The sequence below is a fragment of the Gorilla gorilla genome, chromosome 2 (assembly GCF_029281585.2).
Source record: "Gorilla gorilla gorilla isolate KB3781 chromosome 2, NHGRI_mGorGor1-v2.1_pri, whole genome shotgun sequence".
Taxonomy (NCBI): domain Eukaryota; kingdom Metazoa; phylum Chordata; class Mammalia; order Primates; family Hominidae; genus Gorilla; species Gorilla gorilla.
In genome coordinates, this window is record NC_086017.1 from 119,164,432 (window position 1) to 119,182,683 (window position 18,252).

The window sequence follows — 18,252 nt, forward strand, 5'->3', positions numbered from 1 at the left end:
ACAAAACTCCCTTAATACATATATGCATATATAATTACACCTGGCAAATACTGATATTATTGCTATTTTAGAACTCAAAGCTATAAAGGTGTCATTCTGTTTTCTCTCCTCAGTGAGGCTGTTTGAAATAAGCCATCAATCTATCTAAAATAAGCCATAAGAATAATCTTATGGCTTATTTTACATCTTATTAGAAAACATAGTATGAAAGGAAGCCAGGCAGAAAGCTTTATAGACCAACCCTAGAAATGTCTTTGAGTAAAGATAGTTACTTCCAGCTCTCTCAAACCATCTGTTGAATAGCAACTTATGTGTTTTTCCTTATATTTATATATGCATCCTTCTTCTTAAACAATTGCTACCTTAAAGGTCATCACAATTCTTGTTATTAAACACCTAATGTGTGCAAGTGATACAGAGCATAAAAAGATTATACTTGGTTTTCAAATATTAAATCTTATAGCCTTTGTCTGTGATTGGAAATGAAAAAAAAATGAGTATTGAATTTCAGGTCTGGTGATTAATAGGGTAATGAGAAGAATGAACCAGAAAAATCGAAAGAATGTGTTTGTAGCCTGTTTCAACTGAGATTTTCCCAAGCAGAGCCTGAAATAAGTCTTTCATGCAAGTACTTTTTTTTAATTCAGAGAAAATGTCCTTTAATATAACCCTTTCAAATTGTTTTCTTTATTTTTAACTTTTATTTTAGGTTCAGAAGTACATGTGCAGGATTGTTTTATCGGTGAACTCATGTCATGGGGGTTTGTTGTACAGATTATCTCATCACCCAGGTATTAAGCCTAGTACCCCATAGTTATTTTTTCTGTTCCTCTGCCTCCTCCCACCCTCCACTCTCAAGTAGACCCCAGTGTCTGTTTTTCCCTTCTTTGCGTTCATGAGTTCTCATCATTTAGCTCCTACTTGTAAGTGAGAACATGTGGTATTTGGTTTTCTGTTCCTAAGTTAGTTTGCTAGGGATAATGGCCTCCAACTCTATCCATGTTCCCACAAAAGATGTGATATCCTTCCATTTTAATAGCTGCATAGTATTCCATTATGTATATTACCACATTTTCTTTATCCAAGCTGTTATTGATAGGCATTTAGGTTGATTCCAAGTTTTTGCTATTATGAATAGTGCTGCAATATACATTTGTGTGCCTGTGTCTTTATGGTAGAATGATTTATATTCATCTGTGTGTACCCAGTAATGGGATTGCTGGGTCAAATGGTACTTCTGTTTGTGGCTCTTTGAGGGCTCCTCCCCGACTCACTCTATGAGGCCAGCATTATCCTGATACTAAACCCAGGCAGAGACACAACAAAAAAAAGGAAACTTCAGGCAAATATCCTTGATGAACATTGATGCAAAAATCCTCAACAAAATACTTGTAAACCGAATCCAGCAGCACATCAAAAAGCTAATCCACCATGATCAAATAGGTTTCATCCCCAGGATGCAAGGTTGGCTCAACATACAAAAATCAATAAATGTGATTCATCATATAAACAGAACTAAAGAATAAAAAACATGATTATCTCAACAGATGTAGAAAAAGCTTTCCATAAAATTAAACATCCCACATCCCTTCATGTTAAAAACTCTCAATAAACTAGGTATTGAAGGAACATATCTCAAAATAATAAGTGCCATTTATGACAAACCCACAGCCAACATTATACTGAATGGGCAAAAGCTGGAAGCATTCCTCTTAAAAACTGGCACCAGAGAAGTATGCCCTCTCTCACCACTCCTATTCAACATAGTATTGGAAGTCCTAGCCAGAGCAATTAGTCAAGAGAAAGAAATAAAGGGCCTCCAAATAGGAAAAGAGGAACTCAAACTATCTGTTTGCAGATGACATTATTCTATATCTAGAAAACCCCATTGTCTCAGCCCAAAAGCTCCTTCAGCTGATAAACAACTTCAACAGTTTCAAGATACAAAATCAATGTACAAAAATCACTGGCATTCCTATACACCAACAACAGCCAAGCTGAGAGCCAAATCAGGAAGGCAATCCCATTCGCAACTGCCAAAAAAGAATAAAATATCCAAAAGTACAGCTAATCAGGGAGGTGAAAGATCTCTACGATGAGAATTACAAAACACTGCTCAAAGAAATAAAAGATACAAACAAATGGAAAAACATCTCATGCTCATGGATAGAAAGAATCAATATCATTAAAATGGTCATACTGCCCAAAGCAATTTACAGATTCAGTGCTATTTCTGTCAAACTACCAGTGACATTCTTCAGAGAACTAGAAAGAACTATTTTAAAATTCATATACAACCACAAAAGAGCCTGTATACCCAAGGCAATCCTAAGCAAAAAGAACAAAGCTGGAGGCATCACATTACCTGACTTCAAACTATACTACAAGGCTACAGTAACCAAAACAGCATGGTATTGGTACAAAAACAGACACATAGACAAGTGGAGCAGAATAGAGAGCCCAGAAATAAGGACACACACCTATGATCTTCAACAAAGCTGACAAAAACAAGCAATGGGGAAGACACTCCCTATTCAATATATTGTGCTAGGATAACTGGCTAGCCATATGCAGAAGCTTGAAAATGGATCCCTTCCTTACATTATATACAAAAATCAGCTCAAGATGGATTAAAGACTTAAATGTAAAACCCAAAACTATAAAAACCTTGGAAGGCAACCTAGGCAATGCCATCCTACCATAGGAATGGGCAAGGTTTCATGACAAAGACACCAAAAACAATTGCAACAAAAGCAAAAATTGACAAGCAGGATCTTAAACTTAAGATTAACTTAAGCTCTTAAACTTAAGAGCTTCTGTACAGCAAAAGAGACTTATCAACAGAGTAAACAACCTGCAGAATAGGAGAAAATATTTGTAAGCTATGAATCTGACAAAGGTCTAATAATATCCACCATCTATAAGGAACTTAAATTTGCAAGAGAAAAGCAAGTATTTTATTTTGGGAAGTGAATCCAGGGAACAGGGGAGGGGCCCTTAAGAAGAGTAAAACAGGAAGGAGGGAGAGCTAATCCAAGAGTGTGCTGTTCAGCTGGCTATGCCTGTGGGTAACTGGGGCTTAGTCTTGGTGGGGATGCTTTAAGGAACCACATAGAAGACACTTCAGGATTGTCAACCAGAGAGAAAACAGGGGAACAGCCTGACCTCCATAGGCTAAAATTAACACTGGAGGGTTTTTATTTTCTCTGTTTTAGGAGTCTCACTAGAAAGCAGAGAATCCCTGGGATAACAAGCAAGACAGATGCGTAGTACAGCTGGGATGAAGTGCTGGTAAGGGCACCTGTGTGGAGCCTGTTGCCTCAACAATGTCCAGGACAAAAAGGTGAGCCGAGGGGATGTGAAAGGAGTATGGCAGATGTTTAATGTAATGCCCAACTTTGACACTTATTCATTAGGTGTATCATTTGTTCACTCTTAGCACCTGTTTCCTCATCCTAAATGAAGCAGGAGGATCCCTTACCCTGGCTGTTTCCCAGAATGATCATTAAGAGAGTTGTGAAAGCACTTTGAAGCAATTTAAAAGCTAACTCACTGCAAAACTGAAGGTGGTTGATGCTATTCTAGACCTGAATATGAAGCAATACCAGGAAAACGGAGAACTAAGAATAGATCACAGAGAGCATATAGAAGGCCTCAGGAAGCCCCTGCACTGATGTGGCAGTTCTGTTGTTACATTAACTAAGAAAAAAATCAACACAGATGCCAAAGAAAGTAGAGTATATTTGGGAAAAAAAGAATTGCAATTCAGGTACACTGAATTAGGGCAACACTAAATAGTGTCCTTTAAGGCAAGTTCAGGTTTTCAATAGGAGATTTCTTGAAAAAGTTGTTTTGAGGGGCAATTCACTGGCTGGACAGAAATCCTAAATTGTAGAGCTGTTCTGAATTGTTAGTTAATTAGGGTACTCCCAGCTGAGAGATGTTGAAGGCCAGTGGATTCTGACTTAAGGTGTTATCCAAGTCTGTTGGAACCTTCTGTGGCTTAACATTTAGCAGGTATGAGTGCAGTCCTCTCTTGATCTTCCAATTCCACTTTAATGCCTAGGCCTGAATTACTTTATGTCCTTTCACAGCAACAATGGGCCAGGAAGGCATGACATGCACAAATGATGACAGGCACCACACTTAGCATCTTGGAAAATGAATATGTGAGTTTAACACCTCAAGGTTTTTAATAGCTGAAATATTAGGAGACTTTTTTGCTGGAAATAAATATTGATTGAACTGATTCAGTAAATGCCTAATATATGAGGACCGTAATTCCTAATCTCCCTGTCAGACCAATTTAAGATCTACATTTTAGCCATGTCTGTCCACCTCTCAGCTTTAGAGTTTAAATTCACTTTCTTCTGCAGTATTTCGACAACTGAAAGACTCCAGTTGGATGACTAATTTCAGCCCTATTTGATCTGAGGATGCAACCGGTAGCTGCTCTCACATCCTCAAGTTACATGACAGTTATACTTTTTACTTCCTCAGAACATTTGCCAATTTAATAAATGTTCAATGCCAACATTAAATTCTCCCCTGAGCCTTAGTGTAGGTACACGTGCATAGATATAATCAGGGTTAACCATATTCCATATGCCGTTTCTTCTCCCAGTCACTTGAAGACATCGTGGAGGCACTTTGCAGAAGAGACCAAAAGTGATGTTGAAATGGTAACAGATCCCAAAGCCTAACAGTTGAGCTCTTGCAAGCAGTGGCCCTACAGGTTCCCCTAATATAGGGTCCTAATGGTTCATCCTACTTCCTTTCAGGTACCCCTTCCTGAAATGAAGAATATGTTGCAAGGGAAAGGTTTGTAACCTAAAACTGTTGATCTAGTCTTCAATAATGGCATACATATCATAGCCACTTTCTCTGTGACATAAATCTCAGAGAAATTGTTCTTTCCTTTCTCAGCCATTGATATGATTTAAAACCGTGATTCTATTTTTACCTTCAGCTTGAACAATCTCTGCATAACAGGCATGTTTGTATGCATACGGCATTTCTTCCTAAAACTTCAAAAATCTTCAAAAAATATGTAATTCTTCTATTTTCAAATTCCATGAGAGTCTGCTCTCCTCATGTGTATGCTTTAGGAGCTCTGCTATTTCCCTAAACTAATATTACAGTGGTGTGATGTACCATTAACTACATGGCCATGGAGATTCAGAGGTGAAAGGAGGGATTGCCTGCATCTTTTAAGTCCCAGTTTGATTTTGATTTCATTTCATAATAGATCTTATTAATGATAAAAGTTGGCGGCCGGGCACGGTGGCTCACACCTGTAATCCCAGCACTTTGGGAGGCCGAGGCGGGCGGATCACGAGGTTAGGAGACTGAGACTATCCTGGCTAAACCAGGAACCCCAGCGAAACCCCATCTCTACTAAAAATACAAAAAAATTAGCCAGGCGTGGTGGCGGGCGCCTTTGGCACAGCACACAAATCCCGTGATCATATAATCATAGGGCCCTGTCTAGCTTTATAGCCTTTGGGCATTACTCACCACATCAACTTTAACCTCCTGCCACACATGCACACTCAGGGGAGAGGGCAAGGTACATTTGGGGAACTCCCCCTCCTCTTCCCCATCTCTTCCTTGACTTCCTTCTTCTCTAATCAGAGTCATCCATAGTGAGCCTTCTGCTGCCCACTGGAAACTGGGTTCAAAGTCCCAGCTACTCGGGAGGCTGAGGCAGGAGAATGGCGTGAACCTGGGAGACAGAGCTTGCAATTAGCCGAGATCGTGCCACTGCACTCCAGCCTGGGCGACAGAAAGAGACTCTGTCTCAAAAAAAAAAAAAAACAAAAAAAAAAAACCAAAAACAAAAACAAACAAAAAAGAAAACCTTGGCGTGGGTGACTTTGGGGATTCTAGGAAGAGCCCTGGCGCTTTCAACCCAGTTTCCAGTGGGCAGCAGAAGGCTCACTATGGATGACTCTGACTAGAGAAGAAGGAAGTCAAGGAAGAGATGGGGAAGAAGAGGGGGAGTTCCCCAAATGTACCTTGCCCTCTCCCCTGAGTGTGCATGTGTGGCAGGAGGTTAACGTTGATGTGGTGAGTAATGCCCAAAGGCTATAAAGCTAGACAGGGCCCTATGATTATATGATCAGGGGATTTGTGTGCTGTGCCAAGGCTTGGATGGCATCCTTTGTTCCAGACAGAAGGGTCCTGTTTATTGTCCTCCTAAGGTACTTTTTTGTTCACTTTGTAACTTTTGCTTCCATGCACTCAACAAACAGATACTGACCAGCTACTATGTGCTAGTAAGTAAGTGGTAGTTGTTTGGGATACAATAGTGAGTGAAGCATGACTCTTAGCATCTGTTGTATGTGCATGCATGCCATGCATGTGACACTGAGGGAGAGAGAGATTAAATGATATGACAGCATAGAGGCTGGGCACTGCCTAACTTTCCATGTGTTATTCAGAGAGGTCTTTATTTCTCTGAAGCTGAGTTTAAGCTTGGGTGTTGTAGCGACCAGAACTGTAATGGGAATTGTAGGTGCAGATGAACTTTGGGTAGGGTTATGGTTCTTTCTCACAGAACTATTGGCACCCACTGCAACCAGCTACACAATTTTCTTTACAACTCTGCAGCAAGCTAGACAGGTCATAGGCAGTCCAACCTCAGGAGGTTGCCTGTGTCATGTTGATGGTGAAGCTGACACCATAGCATGGAAACCAGAGTCCACTGCTCCCACAGCTCAATGCTTAGCTGTTTCAATATGTTGTCTGAAACTGCATCTTCTAATTCCTGGACTTTTCAGATCTGTACTGACTCAGATCTGGGTGGGGCTTAGTTTGAAGGAGGGAGTCCTTGGTGATGATGTGATTTCCTTGGTCTGTCATAGGTAACAAATCAAACGTACCTTAGACTTTACTCTCTGAGAAACTAATAGCTGAATTCAATGTTTATTCTTATGGACTACTTAGCATTTGACTAGACGGTATGAATTTCTAAGTAAGGTAAGGATTTCTTTCTAAGTTGTTTATACCTAGAACTTAAAAGTGGGCATGAATAAATCAAATATGGGTGGTTTTTAGCTGACACTTTATTTTCCCATTAGGAAAAAATTAGTGACTGATCTTTTAAATTGATTTAGTGCATATACTATGTATTGTGCATATGCACCAAACAAATATTTAGTAAAAGGTTGTCTTGAAGGAACATGCTGATATATTTCAAATAAAAGAACTTAGCAAAAATGAGGAAAATGCCTAACATTCTGGTAAGACAGTGAAAGAGGGATGAGCAATGTTTGTTTTGAAAATTATCTGGGAACTTTAAAAAAATCTCTAAGAGTGTATTCTTACTTGTAATTGTTCATCTAGTTACACTACAGAGTTTTATTAGCTGTTCCAAGATGCACTGCGTTCCATTCTGTGGTGGAAACAAAAGGACCGTAGTAGTGGTTATCTAGCAGAAGAATCGTGATCTTTGAATTCTAATACAAGAAACTTAGAAGTCTCCTAGATATTTCCACTGTCTCAAGGGAGAATCATTAAGTTTATGTCATTTTTTAATAACTAAAACAAGATTCAAAAAGTTAAGATTCAATTCTCATTGGGTTTCTATTGTTTGGGACTTTGGATAATAGAAAAAAATATGAACATGTAATTTAGGTTTTTTTGTGTTACTGGTACCTGACAAAACAAACTTGAGCTTCCCATTTCCTAGAAACTTGGAGGAAATAATTTCTGTCCAGAATGGCAAATTGGTGTCATATCCCATTATAAGCATATTTTAATCAAAAGATGCAATAAAGTGTAGTGGTCAAGATCATAGTCTCTAGAGTCAAGTAATCCTTGGTGCATTTACCTGCTTCATCATTAACCAGTAGTATATTTTTCTCAGAGCCAGTTTCCTAATCTGTAAAATGGGGGTAGACTAATATTGCTGTGAAGATTAAATGAAATTTATCAAAGTGCTTAGCAAAGTGCCTGGTATGTAGAAAGTGTTTAATATTATTATTTCAGAATATAGATGTAAAAGACAAATGATTTCCTATATAATCATATTGAGTAGCCTGAAAGTTTGGTGGCTCTTAAATAAATCCATGAATGAAGGCTCTGCCTACTTTTGGCGTGTGGCCCACCAGCATGTTCTATCAGTTGGCCTGAGCTGGGAAAGAAACCAATTCCTGTGTTGAGTTTTCCTCCAGGTGCTTAAAATAGACCATAGCTTAATATTTTGATCATTAACCAGTGATTATGAGTGGCTTCTCCTCGCTCTGGTCAGTAACCGGTGTAGGTCACGTAGTACAGCATTAAACAAGGCGTTTTTCCTCCTGAGGTTGTCATGTCAACTCTAAATTCCCAGAGACTTGCCTAGGAGTGGAGAGTTTGTTCTGAGTTACATAACCAGCATTCTCTTTGAGGCTTTGAATGTCTGTCTAACTGACTTCTGACTGCAGGCATGCAAACTTTTCCCCTGCCTAGTAGGAATGAATACCCCTTTTCCAAGTATCTGCATAGCAGCGACCCAGGGGCTATCCAAGAGCCAGTTGCTTCCTGACTTAATTTCTGGGAAGACCAATTGCCTACTCAAGAGAAATTCCTTCCTCCTTATTCTTCTGTCAGATGAGACTAGCTATTAGGTATTCCCTATCTAGGACTCTGACCTGACTCTCCTAGAAAAGAAAATGAGGATCCAAGTCCATTCCGTTTAACTGGGGCTATAAACATACACCACCAGAAAAATCCTGCTATTCTGGCTTATTATAACTTTAGGTTCTCCTTTCTAACACAATACTATCTTTATAGCATGTACACACCTTTCCTTGGTATTCAGTTGTAGTGTTTATATGTTCAAAATCCTTCTAATTTAGCCCCAACTAAAGTTTCCAGTATATATTTGCAGGCCCCTTTTACTGCACCATCTTCAGTAAAATGCATATTTCTCTTTCTTCAGCATAGGCTTCACCCTTAGAAGCTTGCTTTTCTCTGGATATTCATTTCCAGCAGGTCTCGGAGATAATGTACTGTATTGCATCTTTTTCTGTTGGAGACTAGAATGCAGTTAGCAGGTGCAGCTTGTTATAATAACTGCAGATTCAGATTTTTTTCTCTCTGTAAATACTGTTAAATGTCCCCTCAGAGGCTCATTTTAAAATTGAGTAACGAATGGGGGCTTGTTTTTCCTTAGTCCTCGATCTTGGAATCTTAGAGTCTGTCATTGCACATTGCTGCTTACCATTTAGAGTTCAAACCACTAATTCCCAAGTGATAAGAGATTAAGATACAAACCTGAGATAGGCAAATGTACACTTGCAGCTTCCTTGCTTTAATACTTCTGTTTCAGGTGGGATGTCTTCTCCATGGCTATCCAGGTCTGTCCTAGACACCACCTTCGAGAAATGAGATCCTTTCTATCTAATTTAACCTAGATTAGAGACATCACCAAGAACACCTTCTGAAGGTGAAAACCTTTTACCTTTTCTTTTTTTGTCCCATACTCTATATTCCTTAACTGCAATCACTACAATATCCTGTCAATTACACAAAATTAATGTTACTATGACCGACTTTGATAATATTCCTATTTCCAAATTGACAAATTATATTCCTAATCTAATTACATTCATGCAAAGCTAGTAGCTCTGTAGTTATATCAACTTGGCAACAAGGAAAATAAACTTAGTTTTAAAAAAGACTCAAAAAGTTAAATCACTTTTGTAAAAGACCCAGAAAAAAAATATATATATATAATCATATAACTATTATAATACATAAATATGTAAACATGTTATATAAATATAATACATATTTATTATAGATAAGTGAAAAGGGTGAAACCGATGGAGTCAGAGCTTAGAAATCTTGTTAGTGTGGTGGGAGGAGAGAAAGGTGAGGAGTAGTCAGATTATGAAGAATTCCGTCGGAGTAGTATGTTCTGAGTTGCAAATTCAGGGGTGGAACAGAAAGTTCTGGGTGATAAGTGCAGGAATCTATGGAAATGCTACGCTGAGTGGAGTAGAAGTAACTAGTTTTGGAGTTCTTGACTTTTTCTTCCTAGAGTTTTAGATTTGCTGATAAGAAAGGAGGAAGGGACATAGAAAAGCTCAGATGACCCAAGTGGCAAGCATTTCTTAAATATTTCAGACCCATAAAGGTACAAATTATACTCTAACTCAAACTTATATGCCCTATTCAGCTCAAATACTATTGACATTTGCTAGGTACCCTTTCGTGTAGGAGCAAGGGTCACTCTAGAATAAACTTAGATTCTCACAGTGAGATATAGAATCCCTAAAGGTACAGGAGCGATGGCTTGGAAAGAGCACAGTTGGATAACGAGATTCCCAGCTTTATTTTCAGATTCCAGTGTGGCGAGAAGACGGGAAAATGAGCAACTCTTCTTAAGAAAAAGGAGATAGGGAAATGGTGCTTTGGGGAAAGAATTGAGTTCCAACTGAGGAGGGAAAGCAGCAGCAATCTGAGCACGTTGTGGGTAACGGGCAGTTTATTGGGTAATGATGTTTTCAGAGTACACAAGGAAGAGGTTTGAAAGGACCAACAGAAGGGGAAGGCTGGGTGGGTCGAGGGGAAACAGCACAGAACCTGGGAGAGACAGTGTGTGAGAAGATGAGTAAGCAAGCGTCCTGTTCACAGCATGAAGTACCAGCTTTTGCGGAGACAGGAGGCAGGGTGGGAAGAAACAGCCCAGGGAATTCAAGGACAACCTGCCATGGGGTTTCACTGTATGCCTTTGTTTCATAGAAAAGATTTCACCACAAGGAGTTGATGAGTCAAAGATTCAGGTGCAAGTGATTTATTAAAATAGTGCTCTTAGACGAAACCAGTTAGGGGGTAGGGAAAGCCAGAGTGATGGGTAGATTAGGAATATAAACCAGGTGAGCCAATAATAGGAAAAACATGGTTTGCTGGGGCTTCCAGGACATAAGCTTCTCTCCTTAATAAGAAGCGCTGGTGAAGCTCCAGTTCTTTTCGTCTGGGTTTAGTGGTGTGTGAGGTCAGGCCTGAAACATCTACAGCCACTTCATTACCACGAGGGAAGCTAGGTTGTGTATAAGGTAAACCCACAGGAGGCAAAGCAGAGACATGAAACCTAGTGACATACGTCCTGGGTAGAGCTGGCCAGAGGCTCCTAGAAGCCTCAGTTATGTTTCTCAGAAGATTCCCTTTGTTGTCTAAGCCAGGATGTTGCTCTTATTGCTTGTAACAGAAATCTAAATACCCAAACACTTTATTTTAATAATGCTGTCATATTTATCTAAATGTTCTTTAATCTTGGAATTGAGAGTAATCAAAAATGACTAATGACATCAAATATTTACGTTTAGCTTCTAACACAGCTGAAATAGTTCATAGCAGTACAATGAAATGAGAGAATTTCCTTTCTCTCATTTTCACTGAAATTTTCTCTTCCTTTCACTGGAAAGGAAGGAATTATACATGCACAATATCTCTTCTAATTTATGTCTTCTGATCTTGGAGTTAGTCTCCTTAAAATTTGAGTGTGAGGAGACCTAGGCCCTCCAAACCAATTTTCCCCATTGAATTTAGCGTTTTATTTTATATGCAAAACATTATATCCTAAGTGTGCTTTGTAGATTACATTTCTAATTCCTGTTCACTCTTGTGCTTTTAGTGTTGCATGCTCTGACATAGTTCTGCAAGCTGTCTTTGAAAAGCTTTTTACCTCTTCTTTTTACTGTTCTTTTGTCTTCCCTGTGAATTCCAGAGACATGACTGCAGAAATAGATGACTGAATACTAAGTATGTATAGGTTCTATTTTCCCACTTTTATTTACTTTTCTGAGGATTCCAAACACGTTTGTTGTTCTTGAAGCATTTGCTTTCTTCTAGAGTTATCTTCTTGCAGTCTTTTTTATTAAGGTAACTCCAATTCAATTCTTACCCCTTAGTTCCTCCCCCACCCCACAACAATTTTCCTCCCCTGCCCCCAATTATTTCAATTGTCCTTGTCTCTTATATTCCTATTTTCTTCCTTAGGCTAATTTGAGAGACTGCATTGTTTCTCTTTCCCTTTTGGAAGTTGAGGGTGGCCCGTGGTAGTTTTAATCTGCTTGGCAAATTCTTGTAATCTTTTCTCATAAGGATTCTACCCCTTTCTCCCTCAACTCAAGCAGCCTCAAGGTCATCTTGCCTCCTCCTTTCTTCTTGGAACCAAGCAGCATACTTTACTTTTCACTTCTTCCTGCTTGCTACCTTAACTCCTCTATTGTTTCTCTTCTGCTTCTAAATTGGTTTCATCCGAGTGACTCGCATTTACCAAGTATTGCCTATGAGCTCTGTGGTTTGTGTGCTGCCTGTACAATATAAAAGGTAATCCACATAACTGAGCTGAGGTAGTGGGTTGATATTCTCATTTTAGAAGAAAGTTGAGATATGCTACAGTTTAGGAAATAAGACAAGTAATCTAGATTTGATTTCTGTGTTGCTATTTTCTAATTCACACAAGAATGTATACTTGTGAGTTACATAGATCTGATTTTTATAGTAGGGAAATGAATATTAACATGAAGATTAAACAGTCTGACTTTAAAATGGTATATAAATGGGTTTGAAAGAGAAAATACCTGATTTCATTTTCTGTTCTGTTGTAGTAGGAGGGTTAGTCTTTTGATAACAGGTCTGAAATAGCATGATACCTGGAAACCATGATTACTGGAAACTGTAAATATTTTACCATCCAGGGTTCAACCTCCTACCCCTTATTCTCCTGACAGTATGCTGAGACAAACATTTTATTAACTAACATCTCTCTCAACATTTTCCCCTGCTAATTGCACTTTGATTGGTTCAAATTCCATGTGGGGATTCCTTGATTCTGACAATACAAGACATTCAGTTCTCTTCAAGTCAAGTAATCGACTTTTTTGAATTAGTTTTCAGTTTCATTTTGTTTTCCCCAATTCAAGTTGGGAACACTTCATTTTCCCCAATTCAAGTTGGAAACAATTCCTTGGTATTTCCTTGCTACGTGGACTTTAGCAAATGCTACTTTACTCTCCTTCCAGCTACTCAGGAGGCTGAGGCAGGAGAATCGCTTGAACCCGGGAGGTGGAGGTTACAGTGAGCCTTTTCCTAGTTTTATTGTTGGAAGCCTAACTCACAGGAGAGATTATGCAATACAGTCCTGAAGTCAAGGGAGGAGAGGTAGGAAGGGAGAGGGGAAAAGAAGTTCCTTGAGGGCATTTACTAGAAATGCCTCCTGGTGCTGCCTTTTCTGTTCTGGGCTAGCTGTCTCCTTGAAAACAGCACACACTAATAGGAAATTTAAAAAAAATCCTGGAATCGGTATGCTCTGTTGTCTTTTGTGGAGAAGTCAAAGCATCTTCTTTTTCTTCTCCACCCATGCCCCACCTCTTTGTTGCTTGTTTAGGCAAAAAAGTAAAATGTTTCTTCCCCTTATTTGGCATTCAACTGCTTAATTCAGTTATGTCTTGGTTCTGAGTTTTCTATATCAACTTTTCCTAGAATGTGGAAACTTTAGATCAACAGATTCAATTCTGTCTTCATTTTAGAAAAGTTTTCTTACATTGTATTTATGTATCAACTCCTTGATTTGATGAGTTCTTGACTTCAGGGGCCAATATCAATTATCCTAATACTGTGTCATTTATGTGCTATAATGTAACCTCATCTAATTGCATTCAATTTATGTTCTATAGCTCAACCTCATCTAGTGCATTCATCTCTTTCATCTGAATTCATGAAGATATCACAAATCTTCCTCTACTTTGGCTTTCAGTGATATCACTTCTGTACTTTGCTAGCTCTACATTCTTATTAGTTATCTCTAGAAATTTTAGTCCATATTTTGTTTCCTCATATCTACAATCCTCTTCTCATCCTATCATTTTGTTTAGCTTGTTTTTGAGTACTTGTTTTGTTGTGTACATATTCTGGTCATTAATTTCTAATATAAAACATATAATTATTTTGTATATTTTTTTCTAGAGAGTATAGACCTAATATAAGTGAAGGTTTCCTTTCTGTTCTTTGAACTGTTTTATTCCAGGTTGGGCTTTATTTTTTGGTCACTTGCATGCCATTCCTGTACCCCACCTCTTTTGGATTATAGTGTATATTATGTAGCATGTCAGTTTTTTATTTTGCCCAGTTAGTGGCCAGGTAATTAAATCAGTTCTGACATAGTAGGTACGTGATGGGCTCTTGATTTTTTTTTCTCATTTTGTCTGAGACCTATAATCCATTATTGCAACCACCATCGCCACCACCTCACAGCAGGTGACTCTGGTGGTTGGGTATTTTGTGTTCTCTCGTTTGCTTAGGCTGAGTTATTGGCAGGGGTGGAAATAAACTTTTTGTTAGATAATTGAACTGACTCTCATTTTTGGACCTACTGGATATCACATTCCAATGTTTATATCATTTAGTTGGTGGTGTGTATACGCGTGTGTAGTGTTCTAAAGGGGAATGCACTGGCGTTTGGAGTGGCTTCTCCCTGTTCAATGTATCATTGTATAAGCTATGCTCCCATTGTCATGTCAACGCCATTGTTTATGTTCCCATTTGTTTCCTACTACTTCCCAGTCAAGAAAGAAAGAAGAAAGATTTCTCTCCAAATTTAGGCATTGTGTTACTTTCCTCAGGCTCCTTTAACAAACTACCACAAATGTGGTGGCTTAAATTAAGAAAAACAGATCCTCTCAGTTCTGAAGGCTAGAAGTCCAAAATCAGGGTGTTGGCAGGCCCACACTTCTGAAGATTCTAGGGGAGAATCCTTCCTTGTTCTGCCAACTTCTGGCGACTCCTGGTGTTCCTTGTCTTGTGTCAATATAATTTCAGTCTCTGCCGCCGTCTGTGTCTCCTTTCATACCTCTCATAGGACTTAAGACACAGCCTAATCCAGTATGATTTCATATCAGTCTTCACCTTAATTACATCTACAAAGACCTATTTTCAAATAAGCTCCCATTCTGAGGTTCTAGGTGGATATGAAATTTTGAAGAACAACTAGTCGATCCGCTACAAATATATTAGAAAGGGCTTTCAGGGCTTCAGCAACACACCACAAATCTACTGTGTCTGAGAGTGGGCTTCACCTCCCTACTAATGGTCTGTTCTGCAGATCGCTAATCTCTCTAGATCTGGTAAATTGCTCCTTCAGCCCAGGATGTTAGGGTACTTGTCCATGTTGCTAGTCTTGGGGGTACAGCATCATTCTTGTTAGTTTCACTTAACCCTGCCTGCAGCTGTATAAATAGTCACATTAGTAAACTATTGATGATTACCACAATACGTTGTCATATTTGCTGCCTGAGTAGGATTACTGGTTGACTTTGCATCCTTGCCTTATAATTGATTTTTACAGGGACTATTTCTAATGTTTCCCCATTGAAGATTCTGTCTGTTTTTATAGGGTTTTCAGACATATTCTTTGTCACATTAAAACCTTTTACTCATCAATGAGGAATTTGCAATTACTTTGTACATTATCTATTTTTTTCTGCATGTATTCAGATGATTGGTTTTTCAACTCTAATCTGCTTAATATGCTTTTAGCCTGGGTTTTCTAGAAAACAGAACCTGAAGCAAGGATTAAAATGCTGATGCTTTATTTGGGAGGTTAAAAACTCAGGGCTGTGAGAGAGAAGGAAAGCGGAAGCAAGGCAAGGGAAGATGGGCAGCTTTGTAAAGGGACAGATTACCATGCTGGCTACTGCTTCACGAATAGTCAGAAAGAGACCCAGCAATTCTCTTGGTCGTAGCATTCATCAGTGTGAAGGACTTTTCTGAATGGGAATGTAGACAACCGTGCCTCAAAGTCCTCCACGGGAGGAAAGAAGATGGGGGGATTCATCTGCCCAGATCTAGTCGTTCCCGTTGGTTAAAATTTACCTCACAGGAAATAAACAGTTCCATATATCCCAATGTCATCATCTAGTCCCTTTAATAGCAGCTCAGAGTGCTGAGTCCCATGCCCTGCTGTATAGAGTTCCATTCCATTCCAGAAGTATCAGGAGGAACCAGACACTCCAGGTACGTGCCTGGTTGGCTCAGCTCTGGGTGGTGGCCAAGGAGGAAGGCTTGGCACTCTCAGGGCAAATGACTCAACAGAGCCTCACAGTGACAGTTAAGGTCAGTGACACATTTGAGCCAAGGAAATCTGAGGCACACAGACTTTGGTCTGATACATGTGATAAATCACATTTATAAATCTTCTAATGGTAAATCTTCTTTGGATTCCTGGGGAAAACCCAACTTGGTCACTGTGGCAGCCATGAAAATGTGGGCTCACATCTCCTACTGCGGGGAATGTGGGTGATTGCAGCCCCAGGTGCTGCTGTCTGGATCATCACCACCTTTGTGTCATGGCCATGACTGATCTCAGCTGATGCTCCACTGATTATTCATTCCCTCAGTGACTGAGCACAGTGGCAAGGCTAACAAGGGACTCCTCTAATGGATGACTTTGGTGCAAGGGTTCCCCAGTCATCTGACAAAACTTTCTTAGAACTGCTGCAAGCCTGACGTTCCTTTCACTCCATTTCCGCCCTTCCTCTCTCCTTTAACATCACAGTTGGAAAGTTCTCCTCACTTCTGCTTTCCCCCTTTATCCTTCACAGGAATTTTCCTCACTAACATCCCTTGAACATCGTGTCCCATCTTAGTGTCTGCTTCTTGTAGAACGTGATTAGCACAGTCATAATACATTATCTGTTTTAATATTGTTAGATTTGGTTTACAACATTTTGTCCAGATTTTCATATCTCTTCTCCTGAGTGAAATAGATTATCTTCTGTCCTAATACAGTCTTTTCCTGGGTTTAAATAATGCTGTCCTTGAAGTTTGGTAGAATTTGTCTGGAAAACCATCTGGGCCTGCTCGAGCTCTCCCTCTCTCTCCCTCTGTGTGTGTGTGTGAAGGTTTTAAACTGCTATCCAATTTCTTTAATAATTATAGGACTCTTTAAGATTTCTATTTTGTGTGTATGTCAGTTAAGGAAAGATTCTCAGAAAACCGTTTTTAAATCCGCTGGCAGAATGTTGCTGATACTATTATCTTTTCACATCTCTGCTTTATCTGTAGTTATGCCAACTTTTTTAACATACTACATTTTCTCACTTCATTTTGCCAGAAGTTTGTCTATTGTCAATTTGTAGTCTTGTTAATCAATTTTTGACTTCAACCTTTTCCATTGTATACATATATTTTTTTCTATTTTATTTCCACTGTTATATTTTCCTGCTACTTTTTTGAATTTTTCTTTTTTTGAGACAGAGTCTCGCTCTGTCACACAGGCTGGAGTGCAATGGCACGATCTTGGCTAACTGTAACCTCCACCTCCCAGGTTCAAGCAATTCTCCTGCCTCAGCCTCCCAAGTATCTGGGATTACAGGCATCCACCACCATGCCTGGCTAACTTTTGTGTTTTTAGTAAAGACAGGGTTTCACCACGTTGGCCAGGCTGTTCTTGAACTCCTGACCTCAGGTGAGCCACTGTGCCCAGCCCTTTTTAAAAAAATTTTTCTAACTTAGATTTTATACTCATTTAATATCTGCTTACCTTTATTCCTTTTTAATACAAATGTTTGATTAAATTCTCCTTAAAACTGCTTTTATTGTATTCTACCTCTTTGTATATGTTGTGCTTTTTCATTTGGTTCTGAGTAATAACCATTTTTATGTTAGAATAATTTTAGAGTTACAGAAAAGTTATGAAGATATTATAAGAGTTCTTGTTGGCCGGGCGTGGTGGCTCACGGTTGTAATCCCAGTAATTTGGGAGGCCGAGGCGGGTGGATCATGAGGTAAGGAGTTCGAGACTAGCCTGGCCAACATGGTGAAACCCCATCTCTACTAAAAATACAAAAATTAGCCGGGCCTGGTGGCAGGCTCCTGTAATCCCAGCTACTCGGGAGGCTGAGGCAGGAGAATCACTTGAAACAAGAAGACGGAGGTTGCAGTCAGCCAAGATCACGCCACTACACTTCAGTCTGGGCAATAAGAGTGAAACTCTGTCTCAAAAAAAAAAAAAAGAGTTCTTGTTAACTTTTGCCCAGCTTCCACTTTGTTAACATTGTATATACATGGTTCATTTGTCAAAACTTAAGAAATTATCATGGTACAATACTACTAACTAAACTACAGATTCTATTTGAACGTCACCAGTTTTCCCAGTAACTTCCTTTTTCTGTTTCAGGATCCAATCCAGAATACCACAAGGCATTTAGTTATTAGGTCTTTTTTTTTTATTTTCAATTTTAATTTTTGTGGGTACAT

General features: G+C 39.1%; 1 protein-coding gene across 9 annotated transcripts in view; it reads left to right on the top strand.

The window, feature by feature from the left end:
* HHLA2 (HHLA2 member of B7 family) overlaps positions 1 to 18,252 on the top strand; it is a 149,247-nt gene that overhangs the window by 59,733 nt on the left and 71,262 nt on the right. For 7 of the 9 annotated variants that reach the window (XM_063704007.1, XM_063704009.1, XM_063704014.1 and 4 more), the window contains exon 2: positions 3,216 to 3,343. The gene's annotated coding sequence lies outside the window, so the exon portion shown is untranslated. Of the gene's footprint in view, positions 1 to 709; positions 792 to 3,215; positions 3,344 to 4,359; positions 4,683 to 18,252 lie in introns of those variants that run through there. The other 2 variants (XM_063704011.1, XM_055383537.2) reach the window with 2 other exon arrangements.